This window comes from Oncorhynchus keta, chromosome 2 (genome assembly GCF_023373465.1).
Source record: "Oncorhynchus keta strain PuntledgeMale-10-30-2019 chromosome 2, Oket_V2, whole genome shotgun sequence".
Taxonomy (NCBI): domain Eukaryota; kingdom Metazoa; phylum Chordata; class Actinopteri; order Salmoniformes; family Salmonidae; genus Oncorhynchus; species Oncorhynchus keta.
In genome coordinates, this window is record NC_068422.1 from 63,371,455 (window position 1) to 63,383,952 (window position 12,498).

Genomic DNA, 12,498 nt, shown 5'->3' on the forward strand with positions numbered 1-12,498 from the left:
CAGCAGTTCAGTTGTTGATCCGGTCTGCAATAAAGGAAATAGACCTAGGTACCTCTCAATGCAGTGCAGTGTTGCCTAGTATACAATGATGTTGCGTCAGTTTCATTCGATGTATGATCTAATTGTATTCGAGCACATCTATTGAGTTGAATGACACAGCAGATAATGCATTGTCTTTTCTCGGCGTAATGTTTTGCTGAAACTTTCATGGATTGTTTTTTGAGTTTGGGTCAATTTCATTCCAATTCAGTCAATTCAGGAAGTAAACTGACATTCGGATTCCCAATTCCATTTTTCCGTAAAGTGCTTCAATGACAAAGATTTGGAATTGGACATTTCAGTTTATTCCAGATTGAACTGAATTGGAATGGAATTGACCCCAGCCCATGAATCAATTTAATGTCTAGGCTAACTTCTAATTAATTTTCACAGGATGAATATATTGCAGCTTGTTAGTATGTGTTTAAATAAATATGCGTGTTTGTTTCCTGTGTGAAAATCAAACATAAGAGGTAAAACTATATACAGTTTACTGAGTTGTGGGTTTTGGATAAGCCATGTGACATGGAGTACTGCTGTGAGTCAATCCTTCCTTATGGTGAGTAAAGACAGAAAGAGAGAGAGAGAGAGAGAGAGTGATAGAGGTAGGGAGGGATGGAGTGAGAAATAGACAGAGGGAGAGGTACGGAGTGCAATAGGTAGAAAGGAAGACAGTGAGGGAGGGAGGGATAAAGATAAGGGGAGATATAGAAAGAGGAGAGCGTGTGTGTGCATGCAGTGTGTCTATGCATGCTTCTATGTGTGCAGTGTGTGCATGTCCCTGTGTGTTTTGGTACAGTATGTCTGGGTGGGTGTGTGTAGGTCCTGATCCTAGGCGGTGTATGGTAAACAGGAACGCTTTCTGTGGCAGGAGGAATTTCCCCCAGCAGCCCCCTGTATCAGTAATAGTGCCGGTAATGAGCTGCAGCTGTCAGTGTGGTTTCCTCTTCTCGTCTGTGATTCATGTTCCAGCTCTGCAACTGGAACAAATGTTTACCCCGATGAGAACCAGACAAACAGGGAACCAAGCACAAATTGAAAAAAAGAGAAATGTTGGCCATTTTTGTTTTCTTAATGTAAGCCACCCCTGATGTGCAGACCTTATGGTAAACCCGCTTAGAACAGGTAAGGATGCAAAATAACAGAGGATCTTCTCCAGCATTTACGAAGTGCCCTCATTTCTCATGTCTCTGTATATTTAGAGCTAAATAGGGTTGACCACTGAATTATCACGTCCTGTCACTAAACCCTACGGTAGCCTCGTTTTGTACTTTGTCATGTGCTGTTATATCCATTCCTCTGATAATGCAACAAATAGAGACACGACATATACATGTTAATGATGTCAGACTGCTGGAATAAGGCGTTGAGCTGCCTGCTAAGGAAGTACATTGGCAGGTAGCCTAGCGGTTAAGAGTGTTGGACCAGTAATCGAAAGGTTGCTGTTTCGAATCCCTGTGCCGATGAGGTGAAAAACATGTCAGTGTGCCCTTGAGCAAGGCACTTAACCCTAATTGCTCCTGTAAGTCACTCTGGATAGGAGCATCTGTTAAACTGTAAAAAATGAAGACGGGATGAGATCACCTAGTTAAAGCCCACACTATCAGTCTGCGGTGACGTCACCCGCAGGGAACTGAATCACAGGCCTAGCCAGACGTGGTCAAGTCATTAGGAGGGTCTTCCTACAGTAAAGTACAGTACAGGCTCTGCTCTCAATGTAGTGTGTGGACTCTGCTAGGCATTGACTTACACCAATAGTGACATACTATAGTTTGGCTTTAAACTGACACCTACTGTATAAGGGGGGCAGGTAACCTAGCGGCCAGTAAACAAAAGGTTGTTGGATCAAATCCCTGTGCTGACAAGGTAAAAATCTGTCGTTCTGCCCCTGAACAAGGCAGTTAACCCACTGTTACCCAGAAGGCCGTCATTGTATGTAAGAATTTGCTCTTAACTGCCTTGTCTGGTTAAATAAATCAACAAAAATAAAAACATGATGGACATGTTCGTGCAAACTGTTGTCTGTTGCAACAGTATATTTAGGAAAGCATATCAAACACAAGCACAACACATACAGACAGTCAAAATAGAGGTGGACCAGCTAGGTAGCGTACTCGTGCGGTACTTGCATGATCATTGAGTAGTTAAAACGCAGATAGTTTTTTGGCCCAAAATTCAAATAGGGAGTTACATTCTTTTTTCAAGAATTCTGGCTCGTGGCTAGGATATGGCAGCAACTATAAAGATTAGCCGACATCATCACACAAAACACTGATTGTTTTTGCTCCAATGCAATGTGTACGGACTGCATCCAGCTTGAGCAACTGCAATATCTGTTACAACAGACAGAGAATGTTGTAATAGCTTTCAATTCTTAGAACGTTCCCTGAATGTTACTAAAGTTTTCCTGTGGTTTTTATGGAAAGTTTTCTTAACGTTCTCAGAACAATTTGAGAACATGACTTGAAATAAAACCATGAGGAATGCCTGTGCTTCATTTTAGCCGGATTCTGCCAGAACGGGATCTGGCACCTCTCCATTTTGGACAGTTTTTTCCGGAACCTATTTAGCCGGATCTGGTACCTCTCGTGGCATGACATTTTTTCTCTAACTTTCTGCAATGTAGAAATTATAATAAATGCGATAAAAGTTCATTTGAGTTGCCTCTTCGTAAACCTCTATGGGATCGGTGTTTTTTTCTTTGTTTGATCTTTTACCAGATCTAATGTGTTATATTCTCCAATATTCATTTCACATTTCCACAAAGTTCAAAACGTTTCCTTTCAAATTGTATTTAAAAAATGCATATCCTTGCTTCAGGTTCTGAGCTACAGGTAGTTAGATTTGGGTATGTCATTTTAGGTGAAAATTGAAAAAAAGAGTCGGATCCTTAAGAGGTTTCTCCTGCCCCCACAAAAAACAAAATGTGAAAAAGTATATCTTCAGCCTGGGCCTAATATTCTAAGAGTTGATTTGGGCCGGGCCAGGTTTATAGTTTGCCCAACACAGTAACCTATGTTTGAGACCAACGCATGGCCGTGGCTGTGTGAGAAGCGCGCCAGTATCTCTCACATAACTAGAATGAGATTCACTTTCCATGATCCCTCTCTGCTCTGATAGGCATGAACCTGCAACTGTCATCTATCCAGCATTGCACTTCATCAAATATTTCCTTATAGAATCATAGCCGCACGAAAGGTTCTGAAGGAACTGCAGCACTCCTGATAAATTGAAATACATTTGCCAAAGTTATAGAGTTACTGCTGTCTGTTCAGAAATAAGTGAAATAATTCAGAATAGCCTACTACCTCACGAGAAGGCCTATCATTTAGCCACAGAGGATCAATGGCTTCTTAAAAATGTTCGCTGAGCTGTGGTTTGTAGCCCGATAACAAGGAATAACCTACATCTGGCACAAATCTGTCAGTGAAAAAACAGCTCACATAAAAAACAGGTCGTTCTCAATATTTCAAATACAATCGAGGGAAAACACAAGCCGGAAAGCAAATGGCTCCTGCTATGCTGTAGGCTACCAAAATATTTGATCTACTTCCAAGTATTGTTTTACAGAAGAGAGAGAGAGACGGGATTTTGGAATGAGCACATCGGCCATCACCAGCCAGTGACCTGCGTATCATTGGGGGAGTCAGTGAAACTGGAAACCATTTTTAGGACTTTCATTTCCCACCTGTGCCACCAGAGACTCTCGGTTCATGCCCAGGCTCTGTCGTAACTGGCCACGGCCGCGACCGGGAGGTCCGTGGGGAGACGCACAATTGGCCTAGCGTTGTCCGGGTTAGGGAGGGTTTGGCCAGTAGGGATGTCCTTGTCTCATCGCGCACCAGCGACTCCTGTGGTGGGCCGGGAGCAGTGTGCGCTAACCAAGGTTGCCAGGTGCACGGTGTTTCCTCCGACACATTGGTGCGGCTGGCTTCCGGGTTGGATGCGCGCTGTGTTAAGAAGTAGTGCAGCTTGGTTGGGTTGTGTATCGGAGGACGCATAACTTTCAACCTTCGTCTCTCCGGAGCCCGTACGGGAGTTGTAGCGATGAGACAAGATAGTAGCTACTAAAAACAATTGGATACCACGAAATTGGGGAGAAAACGGGGTAAAATTCAACAACAAAAAAAAGATTCTGGCAAAGTCTCCAGTCATGTAAAATGATGTAGAATTGCATTTTCCCGGACCCGAGGCTACTGAAATGTAAAAGTGCCTCTACTCTACTGCTCGATGCCATTACGCAAATGTGATGATTTGCATGCAATGCTTTATTATAAAGGTGATGTTTTCCTCATCCGTTCCGGTACCTCAGAACTCTCATGCCCACGTTTTGTTCCGGGACCTCCCGATTTACAAATGAAGCACTGAGGAAACCTGTACGAAACGTTATGCTGAAGTTCTGAAATTCCCACAGATGAACTTGGTTTCTTAATGCTCTCTGAACTATTTGAGAACGTTCCCAAAGTCAAACAAGTCGGAGAACGTTCCAAGAACATTAACAACATTTACATTAAATGTAACCATTTTTGTTTTGTGTTACTTTTAGGAAACGTTTCGTTAAAGTAATGAAATGCCAAGAAAATAAAAAAAGCAAGTATCCTGAACCATTCCCAGAAAGTTGTGCAAAGGTTGTATACAAAATAACCACAGGACAACTACGCTCTCACAAATCTTTAAGGAACATATGGTTCTCAGAACGTTATGTGCTAGCTAGCAAGGCAGTGACATTTTTATGCAAGCCATTGTTCAAATGGTGAAGATAGCTTAATCAGATCAGGCTATTGTGTTTGTGTGTGTGGTGGTTTCATTCGTGATTTATTCATAGCAGTCCCTTTTCCCTCCATCTCAGATCCACTTCCATGTGTTTCCCCCTCAGAGCCTGTGGAACTGTGACTCAGAAGACGATGATGTGCCATGCCGTGCCATATATCCTCCCTGTTGCATTAATCATGCTTTTTAATTAGTGCGGCCCAGCTTTATTAATTACGACTGATGTCTCGCTGATACAGCCTCCCTCAATCGCCCCGCCCTCCTCATTTCACACACAAACTCGAGTCATCGAGACCTTAACCCCGCCTCAGACTACACTGAGATGTCTCAAGTAAGGAGCTGGAGACACAAAGAGAGAGAAAGAACAGAGAACAGAGAGAGGGAGGGGGAGAGAACAGAGAGAGAGAGAGAACAGAGAGAACAGAGAGAACAGAGAACAGAGAGAGGGTGGGAGGGAGAGAGAACAGAGAGACAGCAGAGAACAGAGAGAGGGTGGGAGAGAGAGAGAACAGAGAACACAGAGAGAATAGAGAACAGAGAGAGGGCGGGGGGAGAGAGAGAACAGAGAGAAAAGAGAGAATAGAGGGTGGGAGAGAGAGAGAACAGAGAGAGGTTGGGAGAGAGAGAGAGAACAGAGAACACAGAGAGAACAGAGAACAGAGAGAGGGCGGGGGAGAGAGAGAACAGAGAACACAGAGAGAACAGAAAACAGAGAGAGGGCGGGGGAGAGAGAGAACAGAGAGAAAAGAGAGAATAGAGGGTGGGAGAGAGAAAACAGAGAGAGGGTGGGAGAGAGAGAGAACAGAGAACACAGAGAGAACAGAGAACAGAGAGAGGGCGGGGGAGAGAGAGAGGGTGGGAGAGAGAGAGTACAGAGAACACAGAGAGAACAGAAAACAGAGAGAGGGCGGGGGAGAGAGAGAACAGAGAGAAAAGAGAGAATAGAGGGTGGGAGAGAGAGAACAGAGAGAGGGTGGGAGAGAGAGAGAACAGAGAACACAGAGAGAACAGAGAACAGAGAGAGGGCGGGGGAGAGAGAGAACAGAGAGAAAAGAGAGAACAGAGGGCGGGAGAGAGAGAGAGAGAACAGAGAGAGAGAGAGATTTAGGAAATTACTGGCCCTGAGGTAGGGAAAGACACATCATTAAAGGGAAATCAGGTGAGGAAGAATGAGGGAAATGTGAGAGAAGAAAGGAGGGCCATAAAGAGAAAAAGAGAGCAGGAAAAAAATGTGGTTAGAGTGGTTAGAGAGAGAGAGAGAGAGCATACATGAAGCAGCAACACACATCCCTTTCATGTTGGCCTCAGAACAAGCCGCCTGCCTGTGGGATGAGCCAGTCCAATTGTGAGACGCTTTCTCAGACTAAAGGCTGCGGATACAAATCACGAGTTTCGCTCTCGTCACATCAGCCGTGCGAGAGCCACTTCACCGCACAGGTGTTTATCTTGCGCTGACATTCTCTGCGCCTTTATTCCCCCACCACTCCTGAGTAGGATCTTTCTCGCTAAATAGACAGTGAGGTAGATGAACTTAATGGCCGAGAGGAGGAGCGGGAGAACAACCCACCTCCCACTGTGACATCCTCAAGATCCTCCAACGTTATGAGGGGAACGATATGACCAGGGCCATTTGATTTCATACCCAACCCCCATTTAGCCAGAGTGGGGAGTAGAGGGAGGAGGAAGGGAGGGAGGGGAGCAGGAAAACCTCAGCCCCTCCTATCCTATCCTTCCTAACCCCTGAAGACTGGAGGCAGACCCATCTGACTGAAGACCCGGTCCGTGTAGGACACGTTAATGTTAACGTTGCGTGGAGGAATCTGCCTGTGGATCAACCTCCCATCACATAGCATCATGGTGACCCCATGCAGACTTAAACAAACTGTCGCAGTTGTGTGTGTGTGTGTGTGTGTGTATGTGCGTGTGTGGGGGTAAACGTGTGGCCCTAGGCTTCCGCGGTCTCCTTTACAAGCCACTGATTAGCCCCCCTCGGCACAGGAGGGACGCTATCCAAGCTGACACTGTGTACTGGGCTCTTTATACTTTCTGCCTCTCTGAATTACTGTTGCTAGACACAGGCCTACACATCCAAAGGAATCTGTTTCAGCCCATTTTACCAAAAGCAGTAAGAGCATAAGAAAGTGTCATGACGGAGGTCAAATGTTTAAATGATTCCCATCTTAGCCCAGGATATGTTTGGTTTTTGTTCTTTTCTCAATGTTTATCTCACACCTCAAGCAACGCTGTTCCTGTTTTCATTGTGATTATCGTGAAAATGGGATTGACGTTTTGGGGGTTGCGTTGTCACTGACCGGCAGCAGCACCTACAGAAAGGCTCAGACGCTCAGCATCTGTAGGTGTAGATGTTTTCTGAAGGGTTTCCTGTTGAAATACAATCTCCCAGTGAGAGGATCAAGTGCTGAGCTTCAGTCTCAGAGCTGACCCACTACAACCCCTCTTTTGTGGCTATGGGGATTTGGGAAGTGCTATTCCTTTAGCTGTCTACGGATGACCACAGATGCCCTGACCCAAGCCAGCGACTCACAGCTAAATCCACACTTGCAATGGTGGGATCATCATCATTATTCTGCCAGTGGACAGGTGCATGTGAGCGCAGTTCTGATGACCACCATCTCCGAAGGGGAAGCACAGGGGTCGTAGGTCAAATGTGCATGCCGGGGATTACTTAGCAGGCCAGGGTCCAGAACAAAGACCCCACGCAGAGAAGGGGTGAGTGTGTGTGTATGTATGTGTACGTAAGAGAGCCTGTGAGTGTGTGCGTGTGTTTGTGTGTGCAAGCGAGTGTGTGTGTGTGTGTGTGTGTGTGTGTGTGTGTGTGTGTGTGTGTGTGTGTGTGTGTGTGTGTGTGTGTGTGTGTGTGTGTGTGTGTGTGTGTGTGTGTGTGTGTGTGTGTGTGTGTGAGAGAGAGAGAGAGAGAGAGTATGGGGGGATGCTGCTGGTGCTCAAGAGAGCGTGGATAGAAATCCAAATCATTACTCCCCACATAAATCTGAGGTGACCTCCCTTTCTCTCGCCCTCTCTTCCCTCATCCTCCCTTTCTCTCACCCTCTCTTTCCTCATCCTCCCCTTCTGTCACCCTCTCATTCCATCACCCTCCATTCCCTCACCCTCCCCTTCGCTCACCCTCTGTTCCCCCCATCCTTTCTTTCTCTCACCCTCTCTTCCCCTCATCCTCCCTTTCTCTCACCCTGTCTTCCCCTTCACCGTCTCAGCAGAGCTAGGTGGGGTGAACTGTTGCCCTTTTCTGTAATACACTGGGACCCCCTCTTGTGTATTATGTAGTATGAAGCCTGTGCAACCTCCCTCTCAACTTTCTCCTTTCTTTACCCCATCTGCATCCAACGCACACACGCAACCTCAGGTGGCTGTGTTTGCTGCAGCGTGTGCGTGTGTCAGAGAGCGTGTTGATTGGAGGGGGAGGGCCACCTGACTTCTAGCAGAACCTCAGGCCGTCTGAAGTGTCACAGCAGAGCCGTGTCCTATTGTTTTGGAGTGCCTTTTCCAGCCTTGTAAAACGTCAGTGAAGCCGTGTGATCTGTTCAAATGAATGTGATACATAAAACCCACTCGCCTCCGCTTGGGTCGGGGCCAGTGTTTTCAGGGGAGAAAAAAAGCACTTAGCAGTGAATTGTCATTTAAAATGTGTCCCACTCCGACAGTGTTTTTTTTTTAAATCAAGAGTTTTTCTTCTTATTTAGGATGTGACGTGTTTTGTCCATCAGCGTGACATTCTGTCGCATCCATATGATGGCCCATAATACCCCTCCAATGTTCAGTTCTCATTACATAGAGCTCAGTGTCTCCTACTCATCTGAAACTATGATCTCCCTCATCCATATTCTATATCCATTAAACAGTGCACTTTTAACCACCCTCTGGATGGGTTCTAGTAGCCTAATGTGTAATTACTATGCTGAGTTGAGTTGAGGGCGTTCCGGCGCTGTGTAAAAACACAGAACTTCTTTCATGGTGCCAATCTTAGCTCCCGCTCCATTGGATCACAAACCTCTCTTAGCTGGTGCCATGGTTACCAACATTAAGTGGACTCTATAATCATATCATTATCTCACCATTATGACCTTTTTGTCACCATTTGAAAGTAGATGAGATCCAAACAGCCGTGGTCATACGCTGGTGAAAACGCTCTGCTCAGGCCCAAAACATTTCTCTACATGTTTTTTGTTGGAAAACTTTCCTGTCTGTTTGAACCAAAAGAAAATGTCGAACTAACATTTCATGGCATTAGTCCACAATGTATATCATTGTGGAATATGTTGCCGTTTCAATTGTTATATTTGACAACTGCCAAAAAAAGGAGTTAAACCATGTTTCTGTGGATGTATTCACAGCTCTGATGTAAGCTAACACAAGGCCCAGATGGAGGAACGAGGACAACGGTGCCTGGTCAACTCAGGGTATTAGCTCAAGCATCATCACAATGCTCAGATTTCTTTCTCTCTCCCTTTCTGCAGGGCCGAGGGTCAAGGGAGGTCACTGCCTCTCGCTGTGTGCCGGGAGCAGACACAGACGGTTAATGACCGGGCACAGCATCAAAGAGCCGCCAGGGTATGTCCCCACACATACACACACATTCAGGCACACACACACACACACACACACACACACACACACACACACACACACACACACACACACACACACACACACACACACACACACACACACACACACACACACACACACACACACACACACACACACACACACACACACACACACACACACACACAGCCAGCCCATTCTACGTCTCCTCAGCTCTCTGTCTCCCTCTAACTGAGTGAACGCATCACTCTGTGCTAAGTGGAAGTCTCACTCACCTCTCATCTTCTAACAATGTCATCCTTCCCTCCGCAACTCACACATCACACATCAGTTAGTTATTTTGGGTGGGGGGCAGAGGGAGGGGCGCTGACAGTGAGGGAGGAAGTACACAGGAAGTACATTAGTTATCAGTCTCTGTCGTCTCCACCTTTTCAGATCCCATCAGTATTAAACTGCTCTGGAAGCAGCCCCTGTCTTTTTCTCTCTTAAAAGTCTCCCGCGCGCCACTTTAAACCAGGCCTCAGATCTAAATGACACTTCGCACTACACATGCATGAAGACAACTGAATTAAATATGGAAATAAAAGCCAGGAAAAAATACATAAAAAAGAGGACAAGAAAAAGAGGGAAATAAAAGTAATTGTTCCTGTGGTCAAACGGGATTTATTGGCAAGAGATGGGGGAGTTTTAATAAGGTTCACAGGAATTAGTCTTTCGCAGGAAACATGCTCACGATCTTGTCTCTGATCAAGTAGAATAATCATCACATTCAGCTAGTCAAAAAATAAGTACAATGGATTCTAATTGGCAGGACATCAGTGATTTTAGAGAGAATAATAAACACGTATTTTTTTCCTAAATGTAATTTTTGTTCTTGATTTTTAAACGGACTAATTTAACCATCCGATGTGCCGTGTGTCACTCCAGTGTATCCGTACATGTAGGGGGTTGAAGGGGGCTAAAACAGGAGCAGTGTGGGGGGGGTCGTCTGCATGCTTTGCCATGATTCGGAACCTCAGTGACCACACTAATTATTTTTCTAGTCAGCCGTGTGTGCAGAACCTGCCTGCTAGTTGTGCAAATGCTTATTTAAGCTGTGTAACTGACGTCCATATGGTTTTCATCATCATAAAGAAATGTTTGAGGGGGTTATGTTTTTACTAGGCCGGGAGCAGAGACTTGTCTGTCAAGCCAGGGTTTGAATAGCCTCCCAGAGGTTAATACTCAACAGTGTGTTACATTATGAATATTAAATATGCAATTGAAATGTGAAGTAGGGTATAACTGTAATGCATGTTTTCATGTTGAATCTAAAAATGACAATAAATGAGCATTTGGCATATCCTGTCTAGTGTTGTCATCGCAGTTCCTGAATGATTGTGGGTCATAGTATACAGTGATTTTCTACAGTCAACCATATGTGTTCTAGCTTGCCTTGGTTCATTCTCTCATCATGAGGTATCTACAATAAAAGGTAATAAACAAGGTGCCGAACACATTTATATTAATCTATGACATACAATAAAGCTTTCATTGTCTCCCACGCCCATCCGACCACGCAGAGATACCCATCAGTTCCGCAACACACACGCACACGCACACACACACACGCGCACACACACGCGCACACACACACGCACACACATGACATCAGTAGAGACCTAGTACAGGCTTGATGTTGTTTTCTTTCCTCCCAGCATGCGCAGGCAGTGATGGTGAGTGATACTGTTTAGGCAGAAGGAATCATGGGTAGGAACTCCCCTGGAGTGAGAATGAAAGACTAAATCAGTCAGAGAACAGGAAATCAGGCCAGTGACATTAGAGATCAAGGCACAGTAACATCTCACCTAAAGCATGTTCAATGGCCTTGTGACACGTCTCACTAAAAACCTTCACAACATCTCACCTAAAGCATGTTCAATGGCATTTTGACACGTCTCACTAAAAACCTTCACAACATCTCACCTAAAGCATGTTCAATGGCATTTTGACACGTCTCACTAAAAACCTTCACAACATCTCACCTAAAGCATGTTCAATGGCATTTTGACACGTCTCACTAAAAACCTTCACAACATCTCACCTAAAGCATGTTCAATGGCATTTTGACACGTCTCACTAAAAACCTTCACAACATCTCACCTAAAGCATGTTCAATGGCCTTGTGACACGTCTCACTAAAAACCTTCACAACATCTCACCTAAAGCATGTTCAATGGCATTTTGACACGTCTCACTAAAAATCTTCACAACATCTCACCTAAAGCATGTTCAATGGCATTTTGACACGTCTCACTAAAAATCTTCACAACATCTCACCTAAAGCATGTTCAATGGCATTTTGACACGTCTCACTAAAAACCTTCACAACATTTCAACTAAAGCATGTTCAATGGCCTTGTGACACGTCTCACTAAAAACCTTCACAACATCTCACCTAAAGCATGTTCAATGGCATTTTGACACGTCTCACTAAAAACCTTCACAACATCTCACCTAAAGCATGTTCAATGGCATTTTGACACGTCTCACTAAAAACCTTCACAACATCTCACCTAAAGCATGTTCAATGGCCTTGTGACACGTCTCACTAAAAACCTTCACAACATCTCACCTAAAGCATGTTCAATGGCATTTTGACACGTCTCACTAAAAACCTTCACAACATCTCACCTAAAGCATGTTCAATGGCATTTTGACACGTCTCACTAAAAACCTTCACAACATCTCACCTAAAGCATGTTCAATGGCATTTTGACACGTCTCACTAAAAACCTTCACAACATCTCACCTAAAGCATGTTCAATGGCATTTTGACACGTCTCACTAAAAACCTTCACAACATCTCACCTAAAGCATGTTCAATGGCATTTTGACACGTCTCACTAAAAACCTTCACAACATCTCACCTAAAGCATGTTCAATGGTATTTTGACACGTCTCACTAAAAACCTTCACAACATCTCACCTAAAGCATGTTCAATGGCATTTTGACACGTCTCACTAAAAACCTTCACAACATCTCACCTAAAGCATGTTCAATGGCATTTTGACACGTCTCACTAGAAACCTTCACAACATCTCACCTAAAGCATGTTCAATGGC

General features: G+C 44.7%; 1 long non-coding RNA gene across 1 annotated transcript in view; it reads left to right on the forward strand.

The window, feature by feature from the left end:
• LOC127912019 (uncharacterized) overlaps positions 1–12,498 on the forward strand; it is a 66,895-nt gene that overhangs the window by 5,428 nt on the left and 48,969 nt on the right. The window contains exon 2 of the long non-coding RNA XR_008080127.1: positions 9,303–9,396. This is a non-coding gene — a long non-coding RNA (uncharacterized LOC127912019). The remainder of the gene's footprint in view (positions 1–9,302; positions 9,397–12,498) is intronic.